Genomic DNA, 13503 nt, shown 5'->3' on the forward strand with positions numbered 1-13503 from the left:
ATCTATTCGGAAAGGATATTACCTCCCTAATCCAATAAAATTTAAGGATGGTGATGTTGATCGGTAGCCCAATGAGCGATATATTTATAGAGAAAGAGATGTATATACAGTGTAAGAGTTTTATATACTATGACTTCATCATTCATATTCAATTATAATTGACTTTTCAAAAACAAAAAAAATAGAAATGTATGATGAGTATTGTTATGACTATATATAAATCTTTACACTGCTAGTACATAGATGATACATTCATATTTATAACCCCCTAATAAATAAGATAAGATATACACATATGTTTATCAACTTTTTGTTTCATATGTTATAATTTCCTTATGATTGATAAAATATCAATTATAGGATCTTGAATTTCAAGATTATCACATATAATATAAAACAATGATATAAAATCATAAATGAATCCATGTTTCTCAAATCCTTTCCTTTTGTATGCATTTGAATTGAGTTTTTGGTATGTCGGTATTCCTCAACCAAATGTTGTATTCCTTTTGGGACCTTCATATTCTTTCTGATGAGGAGATGTGAAAATTGTTTGTAATTTGGTGCCATGGGGACCATAACTATTCCTTGTATGTTAACTAACAGGGTTCTCATTATCTCTTATAAGCCAATTGTTTGTGTATCCACTTATTAAGCTCATATCTGTTATCAGTTTTAGAAGTCCTATGAGTTATCAGAATTAGATCACTTGTTTTGTAACTCCAAAATAAATAGCCAATATAATTTTATTAAATATATGATATTCACCTTAATTAGAAATTAATAATTTCTAACAATTTCTCACTTGGGCTTCATATATTTTTCCCGCTAAACAATTATAACATATATTCTCTTGGCACGCACTCGTATGTTATTTATATTTAGATTTCTCCTTAATACAATCTAATTCATCTTATATATCAACCATGGAACCAACGCAAACTTCATCACATTCAAGTGTGACTCGACCACGATGATCACCTTATTAATATACTTAATGACACATCAAATATGGGTGAGTGACATGGAAATTGCATGCAATGTGATCTCAAACATGTCTACTTCCAACTGGTCCTTCTTTATTCTTTAGTGAGATCAATCCAAAATCTTTAATTATAACATAATAGTTACAAACAAAAATACACAAGTTCAAAATAAAACAATAAATCATCAACTTTATTATGCATAAACCTATATATGACATCCAAAGTAAATCATAAAGAACTAAACTATAAGGAACAACATCTATATGAGGAACAACATCTATATGAGCAATGTGTTCATAAAAGACTTTAGGTACCAAACCTTAGTCAGTTGATCAACTAGCATAGAGTTTGTCCTTATATGTTCTATGGAAATTTGTTTATTTTGAAAACTTTCTTTAACAACCAGAAACAAGATGTAAATAAATTTTGACTTTGTAAAACTCCTATTATTGTTGGAGTAAAGAACCACGGACTTGGTATCACAATAAATTCTCAGTGATATTTAAATACCATCGACCACGTATAAGCCAATGATAAAATTACGCAACCATATGTCATGATCTGACGTCCCAAAACAAGCCATGAACTCCGTAGCCATGGTTTAAGGATTTATAAGCGTCTGTTTAGTGGACTTCCAAGAGATAGCACCCCACGACAACATAAATACATATCCAGAGATAAAGTGTATGTTGTCTTGACATTTAGCAAAATGGAACTCAGAGTATCCAATGATATCTAAATTTTCAGACCTCCAATAGGTGAGCATATACTTCTTTGTTCTCATCCAGTAACACATAACACATTTGACTGCCTTCCAATGATGCATTCTAGGATTGCTCAAATATCTTTCCAAAACTCTCATGACAAATGTTATATCGGAACTTGTGCAAACTTGAACATACATTAGACGTCCTAATGCAGATGTATAAAGAATCTTTTACATCTCATGTCTTTTAAGGTTATTTTTGAGGTACTTTTTGAGACTAAACTGATCTCCCTTAACTATAGGGGTATCCTCTAGTTCAGGACTTTAACAATATAGATTTCTTGTGGCGACCTTATGATACTTTGAGAGCGATCTCTTAGTATTTGAATCTCTAACACATAAGAAGCTTCTAAAGATCTTTCATTGAGAATTATTCGTTAGAAATCTCTTGGTCTTATGTAGTAGCCCATATTAGTGCTGACAAGCAGTATATCATTGACATATAATACCAATAATATGAATTTATTCTCACTGAATTTGTGGTACACACAATCATCAATTTTATTTTCCTCAAAACCATACAAGGTAATAACTTGACGGAACTTGTGATACCATTGACAAGATGTTTGTTTAAGGCGATAAATGAATTTCTTTAATCTGCATACCATAGACTTTGAGCCAATTGACACAAAGTTTGCTAATTGCATCATATAGATCATTTCTTCAATGTCACCATTTAGAAAATCATAAATTCATCTGATGTAGCTCTAAATCAAAATGAGCTACTAGCACTAATAATATTCTAAAAGAATCATTCGAGGATACTCGAGATAAAAAATGTACCCATAAAAATTAAATATAGAGAAGTTGTAAGGAATGTCAAAAAAATGTTAACTTGTGATAAAAGTAAGATAAGTGATTGAAGAGAGAGAAAAATATTAGAAATGTTTTACCTCTGAGTTCTTCAGTTTGTGAAAATTTTATCTCTAAAAAAATTAAACATGGAGAAGTTATGAGGAAAGTAGGCAAAATGTTAAGGTGTGACATAAATAAAATAAGTGATTGACGGGAGAAAAATGTTAGAAAAGTCTTACCCGTGACTTCTTAAGTTTATGAAAATTTTACATGCGAAAAATTAAGCACGGTGAAGTTGTATGAAAAGTAGACAAAATATTAACTTGTGTCAAAAAGTAAAATGAGTGAGTGATAAGAGTTAAAAATGTTAGAAAAGTCTTATCTGTGAGAAAAGGTTGAAGGGTTTCGAATTTGAGATTTCATGAAATTGGAGGAAAAAAAATAACAATGTAAGAGATAGAAGATTAAAAGAAAAAGAAAAAATATGCGAGTGAAACATCCATATATTTTGAACATAAACATTACACATGAAACAAAAAAAATACGGATAAAATAAGAAAGGCAAGCTAGGAAAGGAAAACTAATCTGGTGGAGGAATATTCCCCTCTTCTAGGTTGGCTTAACTCGATGACGTCATACTTATATAAGAAGTAAAGTAATTTGAGAGAGAGAAAGAAATGACCCTTCTAGTTATGGTTTGTGTAACATGAAATGGTCATTCTAGTTTTAGTACTAGGGGTGTAAGCAGTTCCAATTTAAACTGTAAAATCGATGGAACCGAACCGAACTGCAAAATGTGGTTCGGTTCGGTTTCGCGGTTCGGTTCGGTTATTTTTTCAAGGAACCATTTATGTTCGATTCGGTTTATTGTTTTAGAAATTTAGGAACCGTTGGAACCAAACCGAACCGCATATTAAAGAAATATATAGCTTAAATTATCAATTTTTATGTGAATTGTAGTGTTATATATGTTACTAAATTGTTATTAAGTTAGTATTATATATGTTATTAGTTACTAAATTATTTCCTAGTGTCTTATGATTTGGAACATATTTACAACTTTTATGATATTGAGTTTGAAACTAATATATATCATATATTGTTATACATGTATTGTTACATGTGTTACTAATTATAAATGTAAGGTTATAAATGTCATTATTATATATTTTATTAATTCATATATGTTACTAATCATGAATTTTATTGTTATATATGATTTATAATTTTTTATAATAGTAGTAGTAATGTTTTATCATTTTATAGATAAAGAATATATCTTGTAAAACATTTGAATTTTCAATTCATGGAAGATTTTTTATAAAAAAGTAAATGGAAAAACCATGGAACCAAACCAAACCAAACCATTCAAGAGCGGTTCGGTTCTTATAGTTAAATTTGCGGTTAATTGAACAGAACCGAACCATTTGTTTTTGATCGGTTCGGTCACTAAAATGCACAAAAAATCGAACCGAACCAAATTTTTACACCCCTATTTAGTACATTAGAAACTAATCCTTTAATTGACCCTTAAAATTTCAAAATGTCATTCGTTCTAGTTCTGGTGCAAATCATGTTAATCACGTTTTGGTTGTGGATGATATTTTGAATTGTTTTGAATTAAATAAAAATATTTAAAAGCCTCCACTTTAGAGAATTAGACTTTAGTAAATTAGTAAATTAAAATCCAACTTGAATGGGAAATTAAAAACCAATAAAACAATAGTAATTATAAATCCTTGAATCATTGAAAATGAAAACTTAGAGGGAAGTTCAGTGCATCTAGGAACGAAAAGTTGAGGAGGAATTAAGAAAATCTTATATAGTTAGTAGATAATATTAAATTTTTGTCATCAAAATTATTATTATAATAAAAATTTAATTTAGGACTTTAACTCTGTAACTAATAGAAGTTAAAATTCTATAATCTATATCTATATCATTCTATAAATTCAAAACTCCTTTTAACTGTCTGAAGTAATTTTCTAATTCCAATTTTGCCCTTATTATATGTTAACCTCCTTCCAAAACTTCTATTCCCAAATTTAGAGCTACTTCTCTAATGTTGAAACTGTATTATCTTTCTCCACAATAACAAACTCATTCAACACATCCTCTCTCCATTGAGTCAGTAAAATCATTCATTGGCAAATATCATCTCAATCTAATGTGTCTTCTCTAAAATCACCAACAAATGACATAGAATCTTTGTTGAGTCCCTCACTGTTGAAGATGATGATGGGGGCTAAAAGTGGTGGTTCCTCAAACCTTTCCCCCAAAACCGCTCTCTGGATTTCAACCAGTGATGATAGGAAGTTGAAAACAAATTCGTTTGGTGGTTTCTATGATGATATTAAAACATCTGGTAATAAATCAAACTTGACAATATGTTACTTTTTTTGCTTCGATCTTTGGTTTATATTGTTGCTATATCATTTATGTGTTTGAATTATTTTACTCTTTCTCATTCTAAATTGAGGTTTGATTTTAAAATGTTTAAGTGAATTTCGTTGATTATGAAATGGAACCTTCAACTTGTAGTGCAACTGTTTGATGAAATGCCATAGTGAATTATATTATCTATGCATGTAGAATACTTTGTTTTCAATTGCGTTTCCCACTTTCCATTTTCAAAGTCATTCTCATCCCAAAGTAATTTCCTTATTTATTCTTATTTGTAGATTATGACTATTGTGATGATTTTAACAATCACCATTGTAGTCTTTTTATTTGGGTTGGTTATATTGTCTAAATATAAGTTTATCTCTAACTTACTTTTAAGTTAAAATTGATGCTAAGAGTTTAGTATCAACATATTGTGCAGAAGATTTGGGATATACATAAAAAAACAAACTTTTCACTATAGTGTCACACTTTCTCATAAAGTGAAACAATTTTAAACAAAAACAACAACCAAACTTATACAATCAGCAACTGTTTTGACAAAACAACAACATATTTTACAAAATAGTACCGAAATTCTATTTAGTATATATATTTGTGGTTATTCCAATGGATAACTGGCAAATGTTTTCTCAAATGTCTAATACACCATCATTTTTTATGAACACTTTCTATTTGCGTATGGTACACACATCTCCATTGATTTCCTAATTTGTTTTTAATAGTTCAGATATAGAAACTTGTAGGAGTCCCACATTGAGTAGAATAGTAAACTCAATGTGGTACTTAAGCCATGAGGCTCTCCCACCTGATAGACTAGTCTTTTGGGTTGGGCTCTCCTCATGAGCTTAAATCCTAACAATTGATGCTTTCATTGAGAGTTGCATCACGGAAAGGGCTACATATATGCTGGATTAAGGTAATTACCGAATACTGATAGGTGAGTGAAGTCGCCAAAAGAGACAGGGCTACCATCGGGTCAATGCCGATAGAGTGAAAGCCACAGTGGACGTTGGCCCTTAAAGGGGGCGGCAATGTTAAGAGTCCCACATTGAGTAGAATAGTAAACTCAATGTGGTACTTAAGTCATGAGGCTCTCCCACCTAATAGACTAGTCTTATGTGTTGGGCTCTCCTCATGAGTTTAAATCCTAACAAAACTTGAATGAGTTGTAGCAATTGGAAGATGATGCTTTTGTTTATAACTCACTTCAACAAGGGTTCATGGTTTATAAAAATATTGGTCAATTGGAACATGCAGCATAATCATCCAAGTGAGAAGAGGAAAAAGTTGTAACATGTATATAATACCATGTAAACTATGAGATTAGGTATGTACTGAACCTGAAAAATAGTCTTTAAAAAAGAATATGACTAAGAGTGAGTTTTTAGAGCGTAGAATAGTCTTTATAAATATGATGAACAATAGGCTTTTAGAGTGTACATTGTACATAAAATATATGAGGTCAAAGTTGTTTCACTTTAACAGTCACTACATATATTAAATTATGTCTCACTTTAAATCAATGTTGTTTATGCCTATGATATATCCAAAGAGAAAATGTGTTCAACATATGACTATGAGTAATGGAATAGGCTGCAAAGGAGACGCTAATGTTAATTATTTAATTATATTTCTCCTTAGTCATGACCTGTACAAAGTTGTGGTTATTGATTTTACTATTTTAGTTTCTATGATCATATTATGGTCATAATATCATAACTAAGTGAGGAGAGGAAAAAGTTATAACATGTATATAATACCCTGTAAACTATGAGATTAGGTATGTACTGAAACTGAAAAATAGTCTTTAAAAAGAATATGCTAAGAGTGAGTTTTTAGAGCGTAGAATAGTCTTTATAAATATGATGAACAATAGGCTTTTAGAGTGTACATTGTACATAAAATATATGAGGTCAAAGTTGTTTCACTATAACAGTCACTACATATATTAAATTATGTCTCACTTTAAATCAATGTTGTTTATGACTATGATATATCCAAAGAGAAAATGTGTTCAACATATGACTATGAGTAATGGAATAAGCTGCAAAGGAGACGCTAATGCTAATGATTTAATTATATTTCTCCTTAGTCATGACTTGTACAAAGTTGTGGTTATTGATTTTACTATTTTAGTTTCTATGATCATATTATGGTCATAATATCATAACCAACAAGAATTCTTCCAACCTTGGAGATGGCATTGAAATAAATGCAATCACGAGACAATTTTTACCTTTGAATTAATGACAACTAAACTTCGTTGTTACATACGTGTTGACAAATATTAGAAAAAAGCAAAATATTGTCCATTAACAAAGTTACAAGTTAGAAAAGAGCATGGTTCATTTATTTTTGCTTAGGCTGGTCATTCTACTTGGTTTTTCTTTTGTTGTCATCTTGAATTACTTTATATTATTTAATAAATTATGTAATGATGATGGTATTTTCTTGGAAGAAACTATTGTTTTGTCCTACTTTGTTTCAACAAATCAAAATGTTTTATGCCCCTATTTTCATTAGAATGCTTCGTTTGTTCATGTGTTTTACTAACATATATTTTCCTATATCAAATTCGAATTTTATTTCTCTTCTCTTCTGAGGTTGACAATAGATATAATTAATGAACCATTACTTTGATGGGAATGGAAAGTTAGTACTCTACTATTGTGTTGCATGTGGTAAAACTTAGCTTTTGGTCATTGATTACATATATAGGTTGGTGATGGTATTATTTATATTTTGGTCATTCATTACTTGACCATTTGATGAGCTTTGAGACAATGTAAATTTTGAATATGAACTGAACGAGCAGAGCAAGTCATAAATTTGGAGACATTTTTAGAAGGTGTTCATTTCTCCACTTCTTGCACATTGACTCAACTCATTTATTGATGTAAGCCTTTTGATTTTCTAACTCATTTACTTCTATATTGTTCCTTAACTCTTGGGCAATGCTTCTCATATAATTCTTTGTTTGAAATTTCAGATTGGTGGTGAGACTTTGGAGTAGTGCATTTCAGTAAGTATAAGATGTATTTAATTTACTTACTTATCTAAATCCATGTGTGTTTAGTGAGAGGTTAGAAATATTTTTCTTGCATTTGTTTATTTTCAAATAATAATATAATTTTTTCATTTGATTTCTTGAATTTTGTAGTACCTATTTTATCACAATATGAATGGAGGACAATTGGATGCATAATTTTGAATTTCTTTTTCTCCCATGGTCAAAAACATGTTTAACATATCATAATTTGGTGAAGAAATATATTATATTAGTTATATGTAAATTTGTGGGATGTATATGGTATGGATACTATATACATCCCACAAAATTACATTTGTTGGTTATTTCTATTTGTATTTTTTTAAGTACGTATTTACACAATGATAAATTTATTTCTTTATTGTTCGATTAACTTTTTGATTCATTTTAATTACACTTAAATATATTTTAACGTTTTTCTCATAAAAGGGGAAAACGTGAGACTTTTAAAAAGCTATACTTCCACTTCATGTGACATTGAAATGTCTTTAATTTGTAAAAACATTAAATAAAATCCTTACTTTGATCATATGCATCATTTAAAACCATCTTGCTTCTTGAAGTGTACTGTCAAGAATCGCTCTAGGTAATGAATAAACTAGAATGTCATCATTATTTTCAAAACCAACATCATTGATTTAAGATTTCTTTTTTTATCTTATCCTACTACTTTTTTATAAGTCAATTACAAATCATGTACATATTACATATTTATTATAAAAAAAATTCATTACATTATATAATTTATTTCTTATATTCCCCAAAAGTATAGTAATTTGAATGTTCACTATGAGGAACAACCTAACAATTATCAATATTCACATATCTATTAAGAGTCATAGGTTTACCAAGTTATCTTTTATACTCTCTGTGAGAGTTACTATTTCTTCACTATTTGTTTGTCAATCACAAAGTCGCTTCTTTATAAGTTGTAGCAGTGTCAATAATGTTGTCATCATTACTTTTAGAACCAACATCATTGATTCAAGGTTGCTTCTTTCTTCTCTATCTTATCTTACTACTTTTTTGTAAGTCAATTACAAATCATGTACATATATTATATATTTATTATAAAAAAATTCATTACATAAGACAATTTACTCCTTATATTTTCCTCAAAAACTATAGAAATTTTAACATTCACTATAATTGGACATTACAGCTTCAGTATTCAATAACAACTCTCTAAAAATATAATTGTTTCTCAATTTTATCTTATCTAAGAAAAACATTATTGGGTTAATCATATCTACTTATTTGTGCAAATATTATTACAAAAAAAAGAATGCAGTTGACAAACATTTTATGATGATCTTACATACGTAATTATACGTTCCACCTACAAAAATAATTGCGAGTAATTCAAATTTTAAAATTAAGATTGAACAATTACCTCAATCAAATATATTCACCTACAAATTACAATATCTAATACAAATTACTACATTTGATAATGGTAGAACTATACATTATAAATAATAGGAAAGCAGGTTGACATGTACGATAGTGTCTATAAATGTAAAAACATCACCCAAATGAATGCATATATTGATACTAGATTATAATAAAAAAATAATTTACAACTTTAACCCTATAACTAATCGATGTTAAAATTCTATGATGTCTATGAATGTAAAAACACTAGCCTAACCAATGTTTTTTTATACTACTAAAGATATTTTCTCACTTTCTAAGTAAGGATCTAATCCCTTCCGGGGTTCGTGACTACCCCTCTCAACAAGTGTCACTCTCATAATCGAAACCTAACATTTTGATCTTTTTGGAGATCTAGCATATTTTTATACTAATAGACCAACGTCTTGTTGATGCAACCTGACAAATATATATATAGATTGTAGATGACAAATTTAAAAACTTCAAATTCATAAGTTAAAATTCAATATTTTAAATCAAATTTGAATTTTTAAGGTTTATTAAACTGTGTAAATTTGGATATATTCAATTTTCTCTAAAATTGAAAGTAATAACTTAAAAAAAGCAGAATTGTGATTATTTCTAAAGGACGCAAACAAAAATAATTAGAAATTTGAAAGTTCGCAACTGTGCTAAAAAACACGGATTAATATGCTCCAGGTTCCTATATATCCGCCAGCTTAAACGTTGAACTGTGATAGACTCCACATCCACATGACATAATATGAATGGTTAAATTGGTTTTACCGTAGATTCCAATCCAACCATGCATATCAACTAACAAAAGCTGAAATCATATGTCAAAATTTACAACTTTAATCTCTAACTAACAGGTTAGGATCCTCTCCATCAACATAGAGACAAGTACCTAAAAAATAACATAAAAAAAATTAAATAATATAACACTTTTATCTTTAAAATACAAAAATATCACATTTATCCTTAAGTAAAAGTGAAAAACCAAGAAATTATCTCTCCATACTGAGATGATTCTTTTCCATAACTAACATCTGTCAAAATTCTATGATGTCTATGAATATAATAACACCAGCCTAATGAATCTATGTGTAAATAGTAGGTAGTATATATGATAAATATTTTCACTTTTACAACCAATATTTTTAAAACAGACTTACAAACAGAAACAATTTCTTAAAAATTCAAATCAGACATATCAACAGAAAAAATTATAATTATATTTAGAAAAAATAAGAAAAACCGACTTAAGGTGAAGATTTTTTGTTGTAAAAGTAGGAGCCCCACTCCTATTAATATAGGAACCCGAATTGGAATGAAAGCTATGATCCATGAGGATTGATGTCCATATTCCATAAAAAAATAAAAAGTATTTTTATTTTTAATGAGTTTGTTTCTTATTTGCCAGTTTTATCTCTTATATAAAAGGTTTGATTAATAAACAAATGAACATATAGACATAATTACTTATTATTTAATTTTCTAAATTTTTGCCCAATACTTTTAATATTGCATAGTATAAAGTCAAAACGGGTTCAGTAGCTTATAAATAATAAAAATTATTTTAATAGAAAAATAAAAGTTGTAACTAAAACGGTTGTTATTCAATGTTTTATTTTAACATGAAAAAAAAGAAATTGAAGAGATAAATTAAATTGCAATTTAAAAAATAATTCATTTTCATTTATAAAAAAATATCTTCACATCGAACTTTATCTAGCATTGAAAAACTATAATTGTTAGATGATAGTTCCAAAAAAATGCACTTCTATATCAAAAAGAAAAAATTGGAGAACTTTTTGAAAAAGGGAGGGGTGTTATTGGACATATTGAAAAACAAAGCTACCACATTTTACATATTTTACATATTTTACACATTTAACACATTTAACACAAGTGTTTTATTAGTTTTTTAATTAGTTTGTTTAGGTAAGTTTGTTACATATTCATGTACTATAAATAAGGTCTGATGCCTAATCAAATAATGAGAAATATCCACAAATTTCATTTTATGTTTTCACAACATGGTATCAGAATAATAGTTATTGTTTTGATGACTTCCACTTATACTTCTATCATTCTAAAATTCAACAAAAAATCATTATTTCGTTCATGGCTCTAAAAAAAGGTTGGTTTCACATTCATGGAGGTGATTTAGATGATGGTGTATGGAAGTTGGTGACTGATTTGATCATATGAAAATATGTATCAAGATCCACCATTTGGTATTTCATTCTTATCGAATTCACTTTGTAAAGAACCCAAGTTGAGAAAATGTATTTTACACTTATCCACTATTGTTCATCAACATCACCATTTGAGATCTTTCAAAGTTCTTGAGATTCTTGGTCACTTAACATCTTTTTCTTCTTATTCTTCATCAACTACCCGCAATTATTTCTTTTCTTTATTACTCTAGTTTCTTTACCCCCTCTCTCATTAAACACACAACATTATAGTGTGTACTTTTTTCTCATTGAAACAATATATAAGTATCAAGATTAAGGTCCATCTCATTTCTCTCTTTCATCCGTTATGGTTGGTGTGCTTCTGTTAAAAAGATGGTTAAACATTGGATGAAATTGTTTCTTCCAAATGGTGGTTAAGGGTCAGTATTGCTTCACGTTCAAATTTCAAGCCTGGGAGATGAAGATTCGCTCACCAGCAAGAGGAGGTATTAAAGTATGTGTGGTGTTCATCACAATCATTTCAAGCTTGGAATGCTTGACACATTCTAGCTTGAGGGGATGTTAAAGTTGTTAGTTGATTTCAGTTTGTTATATCGATTAAGAGTTTAATTAATCGATTAACTATTTAGTTATTAGTTAGGCATTGTAGTATATAAAATGGTGATTCCCTTATTCCTTGTAACTCGTTTTAAATCAATAACATTTTCTCGTTCCTTCTTGTTCATCAAGAAGATCTCTCTTATCCATGGCTCCTACCAATTTAACAGAGAAAAAAAAGATTAGTTGGTTAATACACTTGTAATAGCTTGATATTCAAAGTTAGGAGAATTAGTTAGAGTTTGTTTTACAATTAGTTACTTTTCTAGTTTTACAAGGCAATGTGCTTCAATATATATAGCACTTCTATCCGTCTTTGTCAATCAATCATTTTTTGATGAATCATTGAGAATGTGGTGTATTTTCATTACGTAATATATTGTGAAAATATTGTGAAAGCGTAAAATAAAATTTGCGGATATTTTTAATTATTTGATGAGGCATAAGACCTTATTTATAGTACATGAATAGGTAACGAACTTACCTAAATAAACTAATTAACAAACTAATAAAACACATATGTTAAATGTGTAAATATGTAAAATATGTAAAATGTGGTAGCTTTGTTCTTCAATAGCCCCCTCAAGCTGGAGGGTAAATGACAATGACTCTAGCTTGATAATTCGATTTGATATCGTGACAAGGTAATGGATCGGAATCTTGATCCTAACATGATTGGATTTTTTCAATCACTTTATATTGTTGGTGTTGATCTTGTTGTTGTTGTTGATCTTGTTGTTGTTGTTAATCTTATTGATCTTGTTTTTGTTGATCTTATTGTTGTTGATCTTGTTGATGTTGTTGTTGATCTTGTTGTTGTTATTAATCTTGTTGTTGTTGTTGTTGTTGTTGTTGATCTTGTTGATCTTATTGTTGTTGTTGAAGCATATGGCGATATTTGCGCTTGCGGTTACCGAGTTTCTCTTTGTGGATCCTCTTGCAGTGAATGGCTTCGACATCATAGAAGCCATCATCACCAGAATGATGTAAATATATCTTTGGAGGTGCAGAATTGCAATCTTCTTCTTTCTCTTCTTGCTTTTTTTTTAATACCATTCTCATGTAAGCTTCTTGATCATCACCCTTTAAGGCTTGGAATCTATATTTCCATTGAAATCATAGAATTTCCTCCATCTCACGATCACATCTTATCACCATATAGTGGAAGAAATATATGGATTTGTAATTGGAACTCACGAACAGTTAGAAGATGGTTGGTATAGATAAAGAAGCCAAAACAACATGATGGAAGAAAGATTGTTGGTGATTTGATTTACCTTTGTACTTCAAACTCCAACTTCTTCT

Source organism: Lupinus angustifolius, unplaced genomic scaffold, assembly GCF_001865875.1.
Source record: "Lupinus angustifolius cultivar Tanjil unplaced genomic scaffold, LupAngTanjil_v1.0 Scaffold_165_11, whole genome shotgun sequence".
Lineage (NCBI taxonomy): Eukaryota > Viridiplantae > Streptophyta > Magnoliopsida > Fabales > Fabaceae > Lupinus > Lupinus angustifolius.